General features: G+C 40.6%; 1 protein-coding gene across 1 annotated transcript in view; it reads right to left on the bottom strand.

Annotated features, from left to right (window-relative positions):
* The window catches only part of RTN4R (reticulon 4 receptor), a 228,918-nt gene extending 218,939 nt beyond the window's left edge, over nucleotides 1-9,979 (bottom strand). Inside the window, exon 1 of the mRNA XM_066601942.1 lies at nucleotides 9,580-9,979. The gene's annotated coding sequence lies outside the window, so the exon portion shown is untranslated. The remainder of the gene's footprint in view (nucleotides 1-9,579) is intronic.
* Between the last annotated feature and the right edge of the window lie 12,003 nt (nucleotides 9,980-21,982).

Genomic DNA, 21,982 nt, shown 5'->3' on the forward strand with positions numbered 1-21,982 from the left:
GATGAGAACTGATCCCTCTGCAGTGTGACAACCCTTCAGATATTTGTAGACCGCTATTAAGTCTCATCTCAGCCTTCTTTTTTGAAAGCTAAACATTCACAGATCCTTTAACTGTTCCTCATAGGACATGATTTGTAGACCGCTTACCATCTTGGTAACTCTTCTCTGAACTTGCTCCAGTTTGTCTATGTCTTTTTTAAAGTGGGGTGCCCAAAACTGGACACAGTATTGCACATGAGGTCTGACTAAGGAAGAGTAGAGGGGGATAATGACCTCACGTGCTTCAGACTCTCTGCTTCTCTTAATACATCCCAGAATTGTGTTTGCCTTTTTGGCTGCTGCATCACATTGTTGACTCATGTTCAGTCTGTGATCTATTAGTTTACCCAAGTCTTTTTCACGTGTGCTGCTTAGCTCAATTCCTCCCATTCTGTATATGCTTTCTTCTTTTTCTTGCCCAGATGTAGGACTTCGCATTTCTCCTTGTTAAATACCATTCTCTCTCTCTCTCTCTCTCTCTCTCTTCCCAAGTGTTAGCTATCCCTCCTAGCAAATTTGATCAGTTTCCCATAAATTACCTTCTCCAAATCATTTATAAAAATGTTGAGCAACACTGGGCCTAGGACAGAGCCTTGTGGTACCCCACTTGATACATTCTTCCACTTGGGTGTGCAGCCATTTATGACCACTCTTTGAGTACGATCACTCAGCCAGTTGGGAATCCACCTAACAGTTGCCTTGTAAATCCGATGTTTGGTCATTTTTTCAATAAGTATAGTATGAGATACTTTGTCAAATGCTTTACTAAGGTGGTCTTGAAAGCAATAGTATACACTAGAAACTTCTAAAAAATAGACTCAGCAATTTTAGATTTCAGTGAAAGGGCATTAGGTATGAAGTTCCCAGGATGAGAGCTTCTCAGATGGACAACCTTTATCAATAATGTTATAACATAGCCCCTTATGAGAGGTTGGTTTGTTCCAGAGGAAACAGGTAAGGCTTTTTATAAATCTTCAAAGGCTCTCACCTAAGAAGAAATAGAGTGACTTATATTTGATATTCTTAAAGGGAGCCTGTCATCAACTATAAGCACCATAAACTAAATTATGGTGCTTAAAGTTTACGTGAAGTGGAGTATGGGGAACTTCTTTTCATACTCACCTGGTCCACTTTTGCTATGGTGTTCCTATTTGACTCTTTTCAGTAGGCTGTGTGCATGCACTTCCATTAATCTCTATGGGAATTCATGTGCACAGCCTTCTGAAAAGAATTAAGTTGGCGTGCATATGCTGACTTTGCCGAGAGAAACCACAGCAGTGGCAGATTGGGTGAGTATGAAAAGAGGCTCCCAAGACTTTATTGCACCTAAACTATAAGCTCCATAGCTTAATTTATGACACTTATAGTTGATGATAGGTACCCTTTAAGCATTGGCTTCATTTATCAAATAGATACACTGGCAGTATTTTCCATTGAAATGAAGCAGGGCTTAGTTTTTATTTCTTACACTACCTTGAATAGATGAAAACTACATTGTGATTGGCTTCTTGGGCTACAAGGTCAGTTTTTCTGTTAGACAGTTTTGATGAATTAGATCCTGTTAATTGTGAAAATAGTGTTATATATATGGTCATTACCATCATATACAGTATGAAGGATGAATCTTACACCTTCATTATATCTTCACATGAATGGAGCTGAGTCTCAGTTTTCTGCACAACACTTGGATAAGAGATGTGCTGCAGAAAGAAAATGCCAAAGAGACCTGTGCCCCTGCATTTTCATGATTGGTGATGGTCCCTGTTATTGAATCAATAATTGATAGTATAACCTAGTGCTATACTGTCATTTGGTTAGACTAGACTCTGTTTTAAGTGCTAGGAGTTAGATAGAGAATGTATTTTTTGCAAAATTATAGACAGACTTTAAAATACAGGGGTGGACAAAAATATGGAAACACCATACGAAATGCATGTCTTAAGTTGCATGGGATTCTAAATAATATTTCAATAAGACATGTAGAGACTGATTGAAGTAGGGGTAATATGAAACAGATGCTGCTGGGCAGATGTGAACATCTGCCCGATCAACAAGGTTCCATTGGCCTGGGGTTTGAGCCACTCAGTTGCTGTTACCAGCTGGCTCCCAATACCACCCAGAGCAGGGCAAGAGGTGAAGTAAACACAAATTTGGCTGAAAAAGCTCTCAGTTAAGCATGGGTCAAAAGGGCAGCTTAGTGCTAATAATTAAAATCCCATGCATTTCCAATGGTCTTTCCATATTTTCTCCACCCCCTGTGCTAGTATAAAGACATGATGTGAGGAAAAAAACAGGAACAAAATAAGGAAAACTATTTAGAAGAAAAGCTGTCCTTGTTTCCCATAGTAATCAATAACAGGACAGCTTTCATTTTGTAAGAGCACTTTGAGAAATGAAAGTTGTGCTGTGATTGGTTGCTATGTGAGGCAAAGACAGATTTTCATAAATCTCCCCTATAGTTTTTATAGCTTGTACAATATTTAGATTTTGTAACCATTAAATTAAATCTTTCCTCAAATAGTTATATTCTGAAACTGTATATAGCATTCTCAGACATTTCATGCTACATTTTATCTGTCTATACATTACTTTGTATATATTGCAGGATAATAACATTTTACGTATTCATGTTTAAGTATTCAATGTCATTCATTTTACCTGTTTAAATTCAAATGTATGCAATATTTGCAGTAGATTGGAAGATTTATATCCATTTCAAAGACAAACGTTTTATAGTTTATACAATCCATGATAAAAAAAAATGCAAACTGCTTATACAGCAGAGAGAACACTAGGTGGCTTCAATAGTTGTATAGATCTCTAGTAAAAGCCACTGGGATTTAAACAAAATACAGTACATTCATACGCAAATCCATACACAATTTAAATGAGTCCATTAAAATATGAAAAATGAAAATGTAGCATTTCTAAACCATGAAAAGACATAAATTTGCAATTAAAAATGACCCAATATTTCTTTTTTTCTTAAAGAAGCTAAAACGCAGGATTCTCAAATGCCATTATATTAATATATTATATACAATGTTTCCTCTTTTTTTTATTCTGGGGAGAAGACCAAATCTAGAATATTATTTATGGGCAATCCTCGCTCTTACATCACCTATAGAGATCATCTATAACTTTACTCAGCAAACATTGAACTTTTTTGAGTTAATGCTTACCATCTATATGTTTTTTGCCTAAGCTTGAAGTGGCCCACCAAAGTGCCATTTGATCTTCCAGTGGGCCCAGGCACTGACAGCATAATATGATTCAAAGTTCCACTAAAATACAGTCCTAATTATAGATGACTTTGGAACCAACCACTTGCTACTATGTTTTCTTTAGAGATGAGCGAGCGTACTCGGAAAAGCACTACTCGCTCGAGTAATTTGCTTTATCCGAGTATCGCTGTGCTCGGGTCTGAAGATTCGGGTGCCGCTGCGGCTGACAGGTGAGTCACAGCGGGGAGCAGGGGAGAGCGGGCGGGAGAGAGGGAGAGAAAGATCTCCCCTCCGTTCCTCCCCGCTCTCCCCTGCAGCTCCCCGCTCCGTGTCGGCACCCGAATCTTCAGACCCAAGCACAGCGATACTCGGATAAAGCAAATTACTCGAGCGAGTAGTGCCTTTCCGAGTATGCTCGCTCATCTCTAGCTTTCTTCCTAATGGTTACATCATATAGTCTGTCAAACATTGTTGATATGTCTAGCATGTAAAGTGATAAAAAAATGTTCAATGTAATTAAAGGTGGATCTTGACATCTTCTGTAGAGATGGAAGGTGGACTCTCAGAATCCAAGGTATCCTACTCTAATGCTTTTCTTCAGTGTCAGCTACTTTTTTTTTTACTCTATTTTCACGGTATAGTCTAATAGAAGTCCAAGTCAGCCTGAAATTCTCATTTAGACAGAATTATTATCATTCAGAAAATCATTCAAATAAGCGATACTAACCGATCAGTTTAAATGTAGCCAATGACTAGACGATGAATGAGAATCGCGTGCTTCTTGTTTGTCATTCAGTTTCATTCGGCATAAAAAACAGCATTGGCTTGTGCACTTTTCGTGCCGTTTAAACACTGATCTTCCCGTGTTTCACATAGGAATGTGTGATTGTTCCCAGCAAAAGAAACCAAGTAATGTTGTAGATATGATACCTTTTACTGGCTAACAAAAATACATGATGTTATAGTGAGCTTTCAAACCTACTCAGGGTGTGAAACACTAAACTATTGGTGCATGAGAACTACACGATTCTCAATGACAATCATGCAGTCTAAACATTCCACCTGAGCGCAGACGGGCGGATGATTATGTCACCAGCTCATTCACTTGGGCGACCAAGAATCGTGAGATTCTCGGCCCATGTAAAAAAGGCATTAGATTTTGTACAACAAAACTTACTATTGACATTGGCTGCTGTGTATAAGCCAATGCCAACAATAAACTCATTCAGTGAAGGAAATGGTTACGCTATTGTTTATTACAGCAAAAATGTTTAGAAACCACATTCAGAAATCATTCAAATGAGCTAAACTGAACTATAATCGATCACTTTAAATGTAGCCAATGACCAGACGATGAATGAGAATCGTAATCCACCAGATTTTTAGGTAATTCCCATACATTTGATAGGGCAAACTGCCGTAAGCCTCAACAGACTTGAAGAAGCAGTTGAAAATCTAGACCCAATCAGTCTTTATTTTCAAATAAAATACTGTGGTAGCAAATATACTGAAAGACTTATGTATTGGAGTCTATACTGCACACAAACAAAATATTTGTAGGGCTGCATTCCTATTTAAAGAGGTTTGCCAATATTGGACAAAATCTATCCAGCAGGCGGGAGATCTGCCGTGAAATAAAAATATACACTATTAACTCAGCCCAGCAAATGCGCTGCCATTTCCGCACAATTGCTCCGGTTCCCTCTCCAAACATTATTTACCTGGTTGCCATGATCAGGCCAGTGACAGGCTGCAGCAGTCACATGTTACAGATGTAAGCTATCACTACAACCAGGTAAACAAAGTTCAATGGGGAGGACTGGAACTGTGGCGCTATAATGGGGGTGTATTTACCAGATGTAAGCTGGAATCAGACTGTCTGCCATGGATTACAATAACCCTTTTTCTGAGATCAGTTTGTATGTAAAAAAAAAAACCTGTATATTTTGAGACTTTTCTTTGGGAAAATGATGCATCTGTGTGCCTGTGTCTTGTGTTTGTATTCATTTCTAACAATTGCATGACATAAGCTAATTGTGAGGATGCATTATTTTGCTGTGCTGTACTGCTTACATTTGTTTTTCCTGCAGTGCCCCTGAAGGGCAACAAAGAATATGAGTATATCCATAGGAAATCATAGTGAATTAATCAAGCTTGTTAACTATGAGTACACTGTTTATTAGCTCAAGTGGAGACTGTCTTTCAGGACTATAGTACAGAAAAATATAATTCCCTATTTGACATAAACATACATATATCATGTTCAAGATTTATAGCTATGGAAAAGCAAGTTTGTTGACCTGCTGTAAAACTATTTATCTTTGGGTACATTCAGTGGTTGTACCATCATGGTAAGTAATGGTATAAAGGGCATAAAATAATCACCACTCACCCTCTCAAATTATATCAGGCCCAGCATTACTTAAACAGCCTTTTCCACTCCCCACTTAAACAGGATAATGCTCCACTCCCCAGCTTAAAGTGGATGTGGTTAATGTGGATATCACGTTCTTTGCTCACATGACCACTGTAGCCAATTGCTGGCCTTAATGGTCATGTGTGCATGAACAGTACATGACTGCTAAAGCCAACGATTGACTTCAGCAATCATGTGAGCAAAGAATGTGACATCATCACTTCCTGTTTCACCAGGGACTGCAACACAAGGAACATGGTTGGTGGCACTGAAGCAGAGGCATGATCAAAGGGTGAGTATTGGTTATTTTCTTATTTTATACCTATGGTGCTTTCTTTAAAATATCAGAAAACCCCTTTAAAACTGTCAAACAGTTGTACCAGCAGCACAAACAGAATGTGACCCTATAAAGGGGAGGCAGGGTCTGCAAAGCCACTTCAGAAGATAAACTCCAAATCTCCAATCTCAAAGATGGTATAAGGAAATCTACCTATTTGGTATTAGTCAGTTGATGGAAGCCCCATGGAAAGGTAATCTTTATTGTTCTATTCACTTGATATTGAAGCTTTGTGGTGGCCTCTGTTGCTGTAGTGCTGTATCTGTGGGGTGATGTGGCCCAAGGGCAAGGGGGATTAACATGGAAGTAGGGATCCTCTTGGGGGTTGGGCCTCTCCATCTGCTGTTGTTATGTGGTGCTGCATCTAATACAGTAGAGACCAACTTAAAAGAGGACACCATGAAGTTGCTTGCTGACATTCAGTTTGATCAAAATGTATACTAAGAACCTCATGTTCATTCTTTTAAAATTTAGCTCAGCAACAAACGTTTTTGTAGTAATAAGACGTGCAATTCCTTTTTTTTATGAAATTTAGATAATTTCAAATAATTATTAGGGAAATTTGAGTTAACAGAGGGGGGTCCCCCATTTAGAAACTTTATCAATTAGCTGGTGTGGAGGGCAACTGTTTCTGGAGAACCCACTGATTTCCACAGGTGCTACAATGTAATGCTTTCTCCTATGAAGTGGTGCTGCAGGGGATTTAAACAGTTGCTGTCAGGTTTTCCTGCAAGTAACAGCTGATCACTAATGGTCCTAATAATGGGCAACCCTGTCCAAAGCAGTCAATCTCTATAGCACTTAACTTCAACATTGTAAAAAAAGATATACGATTGTTTATTTTTAAAAGGAAATATCCAGTAAAAAATGGAGAGTCCATAATAAATATTTTTTAGCTGTGCTTTTGGCTAAGCTGCAGGCCAATATGTTCAGGAGATGATTAAGTATTGCTGAAGGGTAGCAAGCCTGGATTTCCATGCTCTCGTGTAGATTTGGGGTAATCACTCACTTTAGGTGGGAAGGCTGGTGTTATGTGTTGTTCAGAGCTATTAGACATTCTGAATCCTGCTGCAGAGTAGAAGATAATGGCTCGGACCTACAGTAGCCCTGGATCCTAGATTACCTGTTTATTTATGTATTCCTTTACTGGTACAATATCTGAGCAGACTGGGGGAGGGTAGATGTGAGGGAGAGGCTACAAGGACTTTGTGTTCTTATGCTGGAGTTTTTCCTAATTAGAATGAATTGCATAAAAGATAGCATATTTGCATTTAATAGGATAATGCATCCACGTACATAAAAAAATCATAAACCAGATAAAATCCTGATCTTTCCGTCTCACACTTACTAGGTGGTCTGTATTTTTTGTGTGTTGCTTTTGCTATTGAAGATAAATTATGCCTTCTGGGAACTAGGCCACATCTGAAAATATGTTGCAAGGGCAAAAAAAGTGCAGACTTTTTAACACTATTATTAGATTCCATTCCCTTTGTATATTGCTCATAAAATGCTAACTAAACTACAATTAAAGAGATGCTGCATAACATGTTTTTAATATAGCACAGGCCTAATAAATGAACATCAAAGCTCAAAATCCAAATCCAACAGTGTTGACATTAATCCCTTTCCCTTCCCATACAGAGAAAATCTAAATCAATAATGCTGAATCTTGGATAATGAAAGTTCAATAAACCACATTACTTCAGTCAGAAGACTAAAATGTCCCAGAAAAGTGAAATTCATAATGTTATATTGGTATAGAATAACGTACTTGCCTGGATTTTGTTCACTGAAAGAGCTCTGACAGGATAACAGAGCTCCAATTGCACTATAGGTACTATGAATTACATTAACCTCAATGCAAGTAAAAATATAGCTATGTTCTCTTCATCCTGAACAGTGATTGATAGAACAGAAATCATGTTCAGTAGGCCTGAAAAGAGTTTCACATGATTTAATAAGGCTGCAGTAAATCAGTAATTCCACAAGATTAGCAAATCTTCTACTGAAAATAACTCAAATGTGCAAAGTTAATACCTGGGGATGGTGTCTAAATGCAAGGATTATTCTTATAGGGTCTTATGAGTGTATAAATTACATTGCTGAAGGGTATAATAAACAACATATTCTGTACCACATACAGTATGCTATAAAACATATATATGAGACTGTAACTCTAACATCTTTGAAGATATTACCAGTAAATCATGTTTCAGAAGTAGTAGATTGCATTGCCTCTAGTACAAACAAAATTGGAGAATCACAATATGTGTATCTATCTATCTATCTATATCTGGCATGATCTGAACTGTGCACAATGCAAAACCTATTTAAAAAGCAAACGTTTTTAATACTATTCCTTTGTATAATATGGAGTGGATCGATGGATTTGCATAGATATATTTACAAATAATACCAAGGGTTGGAATAATGTAATATATATACATACACATCACTTCTGTATCAATATTTAGTATATTTGTGATCAATATTTATTTATTATCTTTTGTGTAGAACAATGCAATGAGTTCTAATTGATTGTAATGAGTACAATTTACTTTAACTTTTAGCTCTTTGTCAGGGATTGCCTTCTCTTCCAGCCATAACACCCACAATCTTGTAGCTGTGGTGGGTGTCTGTTTGCATTTCCATATCTTGCCTGTTGTAATGGTGTGGAGTATGCTGACCCACAGTATCCTGACTGCGAAATATTGCATAACAGGCAGTGCTCAACCGCACATTTTTAGAGGCTAAGGTGAGAATAAGTCCACTTCTTAAAACTACTACTAAAAAGCTGACTCTTAAGTTGGAAGCCCCTATTAACTGGCTTTATATCACACCAGCAGCTTCATGTTCATGTTTCCCTCCCTATATTGTATTAAAGTAAGGGATCATTAATACAGCAGCACGTCTTCTGTAGATGTACTATCCTATCCATAGCTTCACTAAGTATCCTAAAATGCAGCACTCCACTAGGGAACTTCTCTCAGAAGGAAATATCTAAACCCATCATATGAAGAGTACATTCTGCTGTTATATCACACACAAAAACGACTTTATCATGCTACATGGAGCAAAGAGCTGAAGGCACCCATGGGACTGATTCACCGCAAGATCCGGTAGCTGTCTCCCAAGTGTCCTTCTGGATTCCTGACCTACTTTGTGCACTGTAGTTGGGAGGATAGAGCATATAATTGTTATTCCTCATCTCTCGTCCTTTAATCATCCTATAAACCCTCTCATCAATATGCTTTATGGAAATAATGTCTTTGACTTTACATTAGAAATGCATAATATCCATTACACTTCTTTTATATCATCACATCTGTGGTGCAAAAACTTCATTAAATAGAAAATAATAGGAACAAAAAAAAATGATGTTTATTATAGAAATGCAAAAATACACCCACACACCCACACACATATAAATATATATAGAGAGTATATCTAAGTAGAAGGAGAGGGATACATTAATACATTATGGAAATGAATCTTGGAGTCCTGTGAAAATAGCAGCAGGAATTAGCAAAGGTACAGGAAGAAAAGCTTGCTTATCAGCTTACCTTCAATAAACAATGCTGTCATTCTGAGCTTTCTTATATTCCTGAAATCCTTAGGAAATTGAAACTTCGCTACAATTAATTACACTCCACAATGCAGCCAGAAATATTCCCCATCCAGCAGCCCTCTTCAGTCTTAAGGGTACAAGAATCAGAAAGAATCCTATTAGAATTCAGCATGGGTTCAGAGTATCCATTGCTTGATCTTCATGTTCCCAAATCGTAACTACTTGTGTATGTGGGACTTGTGAGCCTCCTCCAGCATGAACACAGCTGGTAATGAGATCTCCCTGTCTTCCCCCATCAATGTGTGATGTGCTTCCTCTAGCTACCAGGCGTTGTGGTGAAATCACTGTTCTTTTCCCTTTCCCTGGTTACTCTATAGAGAAGCAGTGAGAGGAAAAGCAACGATGAATGCTTTATGGAGCTGGATCAGGGATTGAAAGGTGATGAATGTTTTATGGGATCATGTGGTTTGACGTGCGAGGAATCAGGCTTGATCCGATTTACAAGAGACACACAGAGCAGATGGGAGGGAACCAACACAGAAAACAGCAAACAAACTGGGATAATGAAACAGTGCAAATCCGACTTGGTGGAGGGAGCTGTCCGTTCAGCACCAGCGCTCTGCAGTCAGGGCAAGTCCGCTGTCAGAGGCTCCTAGCAGGCTGTTCTACGAAGTGATGAGTGTACCGTTGGAGCAGGATTCAGTGCAACCAATTTGATGCATACAGCACTTTATTACCGGCAAGTGGAAAGTGAGATATTACCTGGAAGGAGATGCAGTCAGGTAGAGCAGCTGCAGTGTGCTTTGCAGCTAAAGCCATAAACATAACATACGTGCAGATTAGAGTTTCTCAGCTGTAATAGTATTGTGTTGATCTGTATTTTACAGGTAGAGCTACTATCCTTTTAAGACCTAAAGTCGGAACTCTTATTTCTATGGTATATAGTTTATCAATTACAAATTCAGCACCACTTGCTCCCCCCTCCCCTATACAAAGACACTACAATACAAAGTCAAGATCATTATCATAGTTTATTTGGCAGGTATGTTTTAATCCATTTGCTGTTGCAGGAGCCTTCAGTGCTTAAGTTTACATAGCATTACTGGTCCCCTCTGGCAGAGGAGGGATTAGGATCTTGCAGTGAGGCTGAAATGGGAAATACAAATCAGATTACATTTCTGAGAAATGGAAGGAAATTTATAATTTGAAAGCTCATGTACAAATCACAGCTGTCTCAACATCTTCAAACTTGAATGGAATATTTAACCCCTTTGATTTCATTGGGATAAAAAAACAAACTATTCAGAATGCAGGCTTTACTTTGCAGCAGAAAGTTTTGGACATTAAGATACTGGTATTCCTTAATACTTTTTAAAAATAAGTCAGATATAACTTGGTGCCATCAGAGTTTTATGTAATCTTGTACAGTATTCACAAAGCCTGCAAGCAATACTTCTGTGTCCTTTTGTGGTCCATTTTGAGCCAAAGTTATTTTGTCTTGAAACTAAGGCTCAATGGTTTAGATGGAATCCTCAGTGTAACCCCACTTCCAAATTTGCCGTACGTCCATATATTTCTATATTACTTACACAAAAACTAACACCATATGAACCCTTAGCTTAATTAATAATGGAGACATTATATAAATATACAATGTATAGATCTCAAATAATATCAATGAACAGTTTTTAAGTAAAACTAAACTGCCCATGCAATACTTGCACATGGTGCCCAAATAATGATAAAAAAAGAGAAGATTAATGGCAGAAAATAACACATGGTCCATCTTGTCTGCACTTATATTATTTCCTTTTTTAAAAATCTCTTAGAAACTGCAGATCCACAGTAAATACCGTCCATAGCAAGCTATGGGAAATAGATTCTTCCAGCAGACAAGCAGAAATCAATTGCGATTTTTGCTCGCGGAGGAACAATCGCAGCATGCATCATTTTTGCATGGTTTCCAGGTGGACGGCTGTCATTGAAGTCAATAAAAGCCTTCCAACCCGTGGCCCAGCCGTAATTAACATTGCGGACAGGTCGCGGATTCGGCATCATCGCCTAGTGACGGCATGGGAAAAATAAACATTTGGAAAACAAATTTGTACTGTGCATGTCTGATGGCGGTTTGCCATGATCATCTGCAGTCCAGAAAAAGAAGAGAACATATAGGTACACAGGCCACGGTCAGAGCTAGAATCTGCCGCGGGAACCCGCATGCTCATTTCGGCTCTGCTGTGTGCAGGTGGCCTTAGAAAATATCAATACTTATCCTAGGCAGGCTTGCATTCACTTTCTGTGCATTTTCTAACCACACATGGTGGAAGTTTGAGGAAGGCCACTACGGCCGAAACGCTGCTGGGGCAATAAAAGTCTTTGTGCTATTCACATCCATGCATGCTGCCGGCTAATCTTTTATTGGATTATCACGTGGAATCTGTCTGGTTTGGACTCTGGCCTGGCTTTCCATCTTACCGCAGGCGACCAAGAGGCCTCTGACTATCCGGCAGGAGGTCGTCTCTTGATTTTACTGGCAATTACTGCGGTTGGAGCACCATGGGCCAGGACAGCTTCTGACAAGCGTGCAACATGACCAAAAAGTGGGAGTTGTCTCGTTATTGTTTCTGTGATTGACTCAAGCCCCATGCAAGCCTGTATCTCACTGTTTCTGATGAAGTCGAACCAACGGACATGGATAATCTGACATTGGCATCGCATGTGAAAGTACTTCAGATGCTCAGTGGTTTGCAACAGCAAGGTCCAAGTCTCCAAGCCGTACAATAATTTCGGCATTACCCAGGTCTGGTAGAATCGAATCTTGGTCCTAAGTGTTATGTTCTGCCTCCGCCAGAGTTTATTCAGGGACCTCATCGCCAAGGCTGCCAGTGCTATTCTCCACATGATGTCTGGAAGCATCCTCCCATTTGTGTTCTGCACATTTCCGAGGTACACAAACTCACTGACAGTGTCGACTCTCTGGCTGTTTACGTCTAGGTCTGCAGGGATTGCGCCAACTCCTAAATTCTGCAGTTTATTTTTTTGCCAGGAGATTTGGAGCCCAAGACAGAATGCATCAGAATCAAACTCAGGTTATTAGATGCGACGTCCAGAAGTGCAACATTGTTGGCGAATTCCAGGTCAGTGAAGTGGTACCCTGGAAGAGTGACCCCATTACATTGGGCAATATGCTGAAGGATCCAGTCCATGGCCCTGCAGAAGAGTGCAGGAGCCAAGACGCAACCCTGTCGAACACAAGACAAGTTCTCAAAACTAGCAGAGGTTGAACCGTTGATATGGACTTTGGTGGATGTGCCCTGATGCATGTCTTTTAGTAGGTTCAGAAGGGATGTGGGGATGCCGATGCCATGCAAGGTATCTGGGAACGGTCTTTGCAGCTTCACGAATAGTGTCTCTTGTGACATTCCAAACTACCTCTAGTTCATCTGGGAGATTGCCCAGAACATGAAACCAGTTTTCAATTGCGATGTTATGCTGATGTTTGAGTGCTGGATCTTCCTTCAGGGCATCAACTTTCAGTGAAGGTTGTGAACTGGTCTTATGGGGTGAACGGAGTGGAACTGCTATTTTGGCAACAAGCAAATGGTGGTCTGTGTTTGCTGGAGCTTCTACCCCATGGTAGACTTAACACAATTTGACAGAAATGTGATGACGAATGAGTATGTGGTCCAGTTCCTTTTTTGTACATCCATCGTTTGATATACAGGTAAACCTATGGTTGCTGTGTCTCTGGAACCAGGACCCTGCAACTGCGAGGCCCGTTGAGGCACAGAATGACAGCATCTGATGTGAATTGTTGCTGGTTGGGCCTTCGCCAAAGGGTCCAATGATGTCTTCGTAGCCAGGAGTCGTCCAGGGACCTGGGTTTGTGTTCAGGTCTCCGAGCACTATGAGTACATCATGAGGAGGGACAGATTGCATGGTGGCAGCTAGCTGGTCAGAAAAGGCATCTTTGTCTGCAAATGTGTGTTCTTCAGTTGGTGCATATGCCATAAAATGATGGACATGTGACCATGACGATGAACGAGCCTGGTGTACAGCAGACACAGAAAGATTGGATGCAACATTACCATGGACTGATTTATGGGAGGGCGAAGAATCATTGCCACACCGTTCAGGGTAAGGACATTCCATGTGGTGAAACGGGTGACTGAACGCAAGTCAGTTCTCGGGACCTGGTGATCAACCTTCATCCACAAAGGGCTGTCCCAAATTGGGCTTTAGCTCTTTCCTTCATGCGTGCACTGTGAGGTACTGGTTGGCAATGGGAACTCAGGTTGTCAGAGGCTCTAACCCTAGTGCTTGAAGTGCCAGCCATTGTTGTTTGATCGGGAGGCTTCCAGAACTGGGAAAAGTATTCCAGATATGGTCTTACCACATTACATATGGAATACAATGGGGTCACAATCTCCCTCATTCTACTAGTTGGACTTCTAGCTATGTAGACAAGTATCCTACTTGCTTTCCCTGAAGCTGTGAGAAAGCAGAACCTCAAGTTTTCTGAAGTCCTAGCTGACACCATACTGCAAATACAATACTCAGACTAAGAATTCCTTCTCTCTTTTTTTTTTACATTTTACGGGCTCAGTCAAACGTGCTGCACAGATGTGCAAAATGCACCTGTCCAAAGCTCCATGCCCATTGCTGGTACCGGCACCATTGAAAACATGCAGAGAAGATTGCAATCCTCTGCCACAGCTGTGACAGCTATGGCAGGGGACCGCGGGGATGAAGAAATCCTCTGCCACAGCTGTGGCAGAGGATCATGATGTTCTTCCATTGCTCTCAATGGGGCCAGCGCTGCTGCCACCCCATTGAAATTAATGGGATACAGGCAACCCCCGCAGTGATTTTCTTCTGCCAAAGCTGATTTTTCGTCCCTGCGGGAAGTCCCCTCATCACTGAACACTAAGACAGTGCTGAAAGCACTCGTCTGACTTCGGCCTAAAACATGGTACTACAGTTTCCATTGTTTTAATCATTTATCCAGTAAGATAAGTTATTTTCCAGGCTACATGTAACACTAGGAGTGTCATCCCTATTACACACATTTATGTCATCAGCAAAGAGGTAAACTTACCTGTCAAATCACTTCCTATGTCACATACAAGCATATTGAAAAGAATGACACCCTTGTGGCCACCGCTTGTCACCAGTCTCTGTTCCGAATCCACAACATGCACAACACTCTGATATCTTTAACAAACTATGAATCCATTTGACTAGTCAGGGATTAAGTGTAATGTTCAATAATTTATCTATGAGTTCAGTGACTTATCTATGTTCTATACAGCCTAAAAGCAATGCTATTGTGGGAGATATCCTATATGTTCACCATTTTGTATATATATTCTGTTATCAACTGTGAATATAATGTATTTTCTATAATGTTTTAAACCTCTGGGAGAAGGAACATCGCCCCTCCACCTCCACAGCTAGTGCCGTGTGCTCAAGAACTGGAAAAACCGGTTCTAACTGGCAGAAAGCTATCTAGGAATGCTTTGTCTTGGACAACAGAGAGGAGAAACACAGGATGTTTCTCTCATGAAGCTAAATTCAAGAATGAACTGAGCGTGCTCACTGAAGTTCCTCCCAGATGGATGAGATCACAAGCTACCTCACAAATACCTCCCTCTGAGAAGTAGCCTATCAGCTCACTGTAACTGCTAAATTGCCTGACTTCCTGTGTTGGTAATGATTTAAGTTTCAACGCGCGCAGAATAAAGACAGACTCTTTGGGGAACACATGATGTAGTCCGTGTGGTCTTTGAAGGCTCTCCAGGCCTGTACACACATTATTTAATTTGGAACACATGGTATATCTATAATAGCGAATTTGCGCTAACAAATTTGGAGGCACCGCTGGGATAATGAAGATACAGAGATATGAAGATATTTCATCGTTATCCGGACACAAGGGGACTTCGAAGCAGAGACGGACAGATAATGAGCTCAAACAAGGTAATAAGCTATTCTTGTACCTGTCCCATCTCTCCCTCTCTGCTATGATCCGCCCCAGGCCGGGTGAGTTGAAATATGATAAGTCTGTATCAAAAGAACTATGAAATAGATATACTGTGTTGTTTTTATGTTGTCTGTGAAGAAAATGTACTGAGTGAAAGAAGGTGTGAGCTATGGGGGTTTATATATTCTCTGTAGAAGTGAATGGTGTGAGCAGACTGTGCAGGTTAATAAGGAACAAAGAATGTGTAGTATAACTTGTTAAAAGAAAGCAAAAAGGAAAGTTGATATAAGCAATTTTAGCTGAAGGTTATAGTAGTGAGTAGTGAGTAAAGTTGCTGAGAGTGTCCATGCGGTGGACAGTTTCCATTGTTCAACATGTGGCTGAAGAGGTCTCCCTTTGTTATGTGGGGGGAGGGGTGCACATGGAGTGCTTGCATCTGCCATGTCTGCATACCTCAACTCAAGGGAATTTGGGCTTGGAGTAAAGATGTGGGCTAGCCAGAGATTCTGCTCCGATTATGGCAGGCCAAACGGGCTGTTGAGGTTCCACAATGTGGTGCCAAAAGTGCAGATCTGTGCCATGAGGTGCAGGAGTAGAGAATCTCAATTAATTATTTTTCCAATTACGACAAGATGGGCAGGGGTGAAATTGTAAGTGCTTATTAGTGGTAAGCCAGACCTGTGTCGTGAGTTGTGGGAAAAAAAAATACTCGCAAGCAAATTCAGTGAGATGATGTTTGTAAACATAACTGGACACACAAAAATGGGAAAGGAAAAAGCAAGTCAATGAGTTAAGGAAAGGTAGAAGGTTTAACAATGAACGGTGAAAATGGCTGCTATCTGGAGTGGTGAATATAAGCATGTGGGTGGAAATGGGCATAAGTTGTATTGTGTTTGTCATTGGATAGCCTATTCTGAACAAAATATGTAAAAACCGCGGTACATAAGAGTTTCTTATATATATATATACTTTGTTCAATATGGAAAGTCCTATGAACAGTAAATACAATCCCAGTTTCTACTTCACATGAGATACTTAGCAGTCTGTATATATGAGTGAATTAAAACCCCAGTGAGTGTGAATTTGTGTGTATAAATGAAGGGCCCGTATGAGAGTTAGATTGTGTTATATGGTGTGTACTGTCCGTAACCAGGAATGAAATGAGGCAAGAAAGACCAAACGCTGAGCCAGGCCACAGGGGGTGGAGCTAGGTGATGTAAGGAGATGGGAGGGAAGAACAATAGGAAGAGGTCCTGCTCCACCCTCCACACAGACCAGCCTAGGAGAGAAGAGTGTCTCCATTTTAAGTGGATGTTGGTATAGATATGTATATTGTGGTAATGTATAGAGGGAAGGTCACTCTTAGACTCCATGTTAAGTCTCTCACTTGAACAAATGTAGGTGGCCAAAGGAGGGGCATCTAATTTATTTCTGAGGGTAGTTGTGTGAGATAATAGTCCAGGATTGCCACAGTATATATATATATATATAGGTTCTTTGAGTATGTGGAGAATTTAAAAATATTGAGTTGTATTTATTTTGAATATCATTGAATTAAGATACTAAAATGAGATAATTGTGTACTTGAGACACCTGATAAGTACTTTAGTCAAATTAATAACAAAAGTTCTATTTTATAATGTATCTCATTTTCAATTAACAACAGTATTTTACATGAAAATAGTTACATTTGAAAAATAAGTACATTTTTGATGCCAGTAATTGAGTTTATCCCAAAGGGTATCAGGGATACCAGTCCCTTAGTAAACCAGTAGTTTACCATCATTTGTGCAGTTGTTATGGTTGCAGATTGTAATAACAATTTTTTCCTCTCCTGTTTGCAGTATGTTTTAGTGCAGGTACCGGAGATGGTGTGGGGCCCCGTAACGTCATGCTCCCTCAAGGGGTCATAAAATACTGCACAGAGTGCAAACTAAACATCTTTCAGCTTCCAGACTAGCTATGTATGAGACTGCCCTGCTAGCACCCTCACATATCGCAATCAAGAGGGGTATAGTTCCAAATGTCGTTTCATGTCTTTTACTGAATTTAGAAGGTTGAGAGGAGGGGCAGCAGGTGCAGACCATGACATTAAATAGCAAGCACATGGTTGTATGATTGTAGAAACACAAATGAAAAGAGATACTAGGGGTCCTAACAATAATGTTGTAACTGCCATGATTAATGTAAATCTTGAGTTTTACCCATAGATGGTTCCAAATATCGACGAAATGGACAAGTAAAACAGGCTATGCAATGGTAAACGACAGAAAGAGGTAATTGTACAAAAACCACTCTTTCCCTTCTGAGAGACTCAGTTACTCAGGAAATAGAGGTGATGGCGCTCACTGAAATATGTAAGCTGGCTGCAGATAAGACTGTTTGTGTCTGCACCGACTTAAGGTACACATTGGGAATCGTACACGATTTCACATCTTATGGGGCACAGTGGAAGTTTCATGGGGTCCTTGAGTAAGCCAATCCAGAACGCAGAAGCAGTGTCTTTGTTCTACAAGGTTTTAGCTCTTTCCGCACAGGTGACTTATCATCAGAGTCCAGGCTTATGCCACAGAGACAACCACTGAGGCTGGAAGGAACCAGAGAGCAGGCACCGCAGCAGCCTGACTTCCCTTGAATGAGGTAACGGCTGGTAACCTGCTTGCACCTGAAACAGGTGTAGATATTTCTCTGTTGCTTGAATTACAGGAACAGGCCTCAAAAGAAGAAAAAGGAGGAGTGGAAAAGCGAGCGGAATGCTACTGGGGTCTGGCAGAAAGGTAAATGCCTGTGCCTCCCCTGCACGCTGTACTCCATGATGTCACACCTGATCCCTGAGCTAACCCATTCATCCAAGGAGGTAATGTGTGATATGGTGTCTTCTGCTTGGCTTACCCCAGGGTTCAACACTGCTGCAATAGGGTTTGTACAGGGGTGCATGATATGCGCCCATTACAATCCAGGCCAATTGGTCAAGGTACCTTCTCGATGCGAGCCAGACTATCTGTATCAGTGACTGCAGGATGATAGCATACAGCTATCACAGGTAGGTGTTTGGAGTTGTTGGTTTGCATAGACCTCTTTTCATGTTATTTGGAGGCGTGGCTTGAGAAATAAAAGAAAAAAATAATAATTTTTAACACGCCAAAAATATGACCTAAGAATATGTTTTATGAAAGTAATTTTGAATATTTAGGTACACCAGAAGTCATAATAAATAATAAAGGTAAACATTTTATTAGTCATCTACTTGGTTAGAACCACGCCTAAATATAAGACTAAGTTGAGGCCCTATGAAGGTTTTGTTTGGTAATGCTGCTGTAATAGGCCTACGCTTATTCCAGGCCAAAAAGGAGGGCCTTACCTCCCATGCGAGTGCCTAACATCAGGAGTTATATCATCTGTCACTCATAAATGTGTATTCTCCGTGTTTCCAGATCAAAATGCAAAGAATCCTTTCAAGTGCTGTTAACCACTACGGTCTCAGTGAAACTTCAAGAAAAGCTCATTTGGGTTCATGTCAGACATTGAATAAAGATAATCAAGGAAGGAGACAAATGTGGCCCATAATCCTTTGTTATATGTAGGACCCCTGCGGTCATTGGGCTGTCATTTCTCTTCTTCCTCATAAGGGATGTGGTAAATACATAAGTACTGATGAAGAGGATTATGACAAATCTAGGAATATTGCATTGTGGTGCAAAAATAATTGGCTATTTGTAGCCCTCCATTTTGTTCTTCATCCTCCATTTTGTATTTTCTTTTATTCTCCATTTTGTATCTTACATACGAATAGCTATGAACATTCATGTGGCCTTCAAACCTGTTTGGTGTAGGAAGCTTTGATGTAACTGAAATGTGACAGAACAATGCTACCTGCTTTTACTACAATTCCATTTGTATAGGTTTGTTTGAGCTCTGTCCATATACATTGTATGGCCAGGAATCTGTTGTCTTGTTAATCCTGTGATACCATCAGCATTGTCTAGGGAATTGAGTTGTTGATTCTGAACCTTTGATCAATGAAACTGGCTCCTTCAGATGGTGGGGGGTCTCAGACTGATAACATCTTGGTTTACAAAGCTTGGGTACGACTAAGCAAGTTTTAGTGTATAAAATAGGACAAAAATGTCAACAGATACAATAAGGTAGCAGTAAGTGTACCAATGTTTACCAATGTTAACATGTAACAAACAATATAACCTGAGATCACACCTTGGAAAGCCAGTCACATTCAACATGTTGTATCATCTAAACTATGAACAAGGTGGCTTATGCAGAAAACGTGAAATAAAGATCAATCTTTCAGGAGCCATCTACCTAAAATACCGTTGGGAAACTGTAACGTGTTGTGTGGTATTTTCCATATCCTGGATATCACCCAGCAGCAGGAAGGGATAAGGCAGGAGGTAGCCACATGGCAGAGGTGACAGCTAGGGTCCCCTGTAGGTGGTAGGGAAAGGCTCGAGAACACAAATAGGAAGGAAAAACCATCCAGGAGAATGAAAATACGCACAACAAAGGAGGGAATTGTGGGAGATATCCTATATGTTCACCATTTTGTATATATATTCTGTTATCAACTGTGAATATAATGTATTTTCTATAATGTTTTAAACCTCTGGGAGAAGGAACATCGCCCCTCCACCTCCACAGCTAGTGCCGTGTGCTCAAGAACTGGAAAAACCGGTTCTAACTGGCAGAAAGCTATCTAGGAATGCTTTGTCTTGGACAACAGAGAGGAGAAACACAGGATGTTTCTCTCATGAAGCTAAATTCAAGAATGAACTGAGCGTGCTCACTGAAGTTCCTCCCAGATGGATGAGATCACAAGCTACCTCACAAATACCTCCCTCTGAGAAGTAGCCTATCAGCTCACTGTAACTGCTAAATTGCCTGACTTCCTGTGTTGGTAATGATTTAAGTTTCAACGCGCGCAGAATAAAGACAGACTCTTTGGGGAACACATGATGTAGTCCATGTGGTCTTTGAAGGCTCTCCAGGCCTGTACACACATTATTTAATTTGGAACACATGGTATATCTATAATAGCGAATTTGCGCTAACACTATTTAGAGCACATTTGGTGGAATTGCAGTATTTTTAAAAAATAATAATATTATTGTGTATTATTCAATATTACTGAAATAATTTTCACAGCTCAGATTAAGGCCCCCTGTCCATGGGCGATGCGAAGTCCAGCGGCAGATCTCCGCCGCGGGAGCCTCTGCCCGGGAGCAGGAGCTGTCGCCGATTCTCCGCCGGTCAGCCCTATCTGATAGATAGGCTGGCCGCGGAGAATCGGGGCAATTCATAGCATGCTGAGAATTGCCCGCGACGAGTGGAGAATTGCAATGATTCTCCGCTCGTGGACAGGTGTCGACGCTTTCCATAGCAATGCTATGGAAAGCGTTGGCTGGTGTGATTCACCGGCGGTTTACCGCGGGCGAAATCACGCCCGTGGACAGGCATCCTTAAGATAAATTCTCATGTGCTGTTCTTGGGAATATATGCCAATTTAAGAGTCAATACAATAAAAGCTGAGGTTGAGCGTTGAACTGGCTCATTGGTGACTGGGGGACTTACAGATGGCCTATCTCCTCTGCATTCTCTTCCAACTCTAGAGTCTCGGAAGAGCAAACCCTTCCCTCCAGCACACACTTTGTGCAGTGTCAGTTGGCTGCTTTTGAATACAGCCAGGACCCTATCACAGGTGTGCTGCAGCACTAGCAGGATTCCCTTATCTTATTTCCCTTGCCTGCACTGTTGTAACAGCCCTGCCTTCTGGCTATTGTAACATTATATAGAGACTGCTATATGGTCAGACTATGGTAACAGAAGAGGGTGAGGTTCTGAAGAGCCACATAGGAACAATTTCAAAAGTACACCGGAGCAATACAGGAAGAAACTACAAGAGTCTCCTATATCCCCCTCCCCCATCTGCTCTCCTGTGCTCCCAAACTGCTTCTGTATTTTGCTAATTTACTATGACCCCCTCCACTACTCTTCTGAGTTGGTACAGAGGGGGGTGGGGGGAGTGGCCCCTTTTTATTCAAACTACTGCATATCACAGAACATGCACTTGTACCTCTTGTTTCACCCTCACTCCTTGGTTCAAATTGTCTATTAGCTGGTTCAAATTATCTAGACATGTGCTCGAACGCGGCGTTTTCTAGCGCTGTCTGCCCTATTTTTCTGTGTTTAGTGCACCTCATCACCCATCACAATGATAGGGTACGCTAAAACCTGCTGTCGTGGCATAGTACAGCATACAAAAACCTTAGGGTGGCTTCAGACGGGCGTGCATGTGCATGCATTGCGCAGAGAATAGAACTTATTGGGTTTATTCTCACAATTTTTTTTGTGCGCGCATTTCGCTTGCACAAAAGAAGATGTGACATGCTCTATTTTTCTGCAC

The sequence above is a fragment of the Eleutherodactylus coqui genome, chromosome 5 (genome assembly GCF_035609145.1).
Source record: "Eleutherodactylus coqui strain aEleCoq1 chromosome 5, aEleCoq1.hap1, whole genome shotgun sequence".
NCBI lineage: Eukaryota > Metazoa > Chordata > Amphibia > Anura > Eleutherodactylidae > Eleutherodactylus > Eleutherodactylus coqui.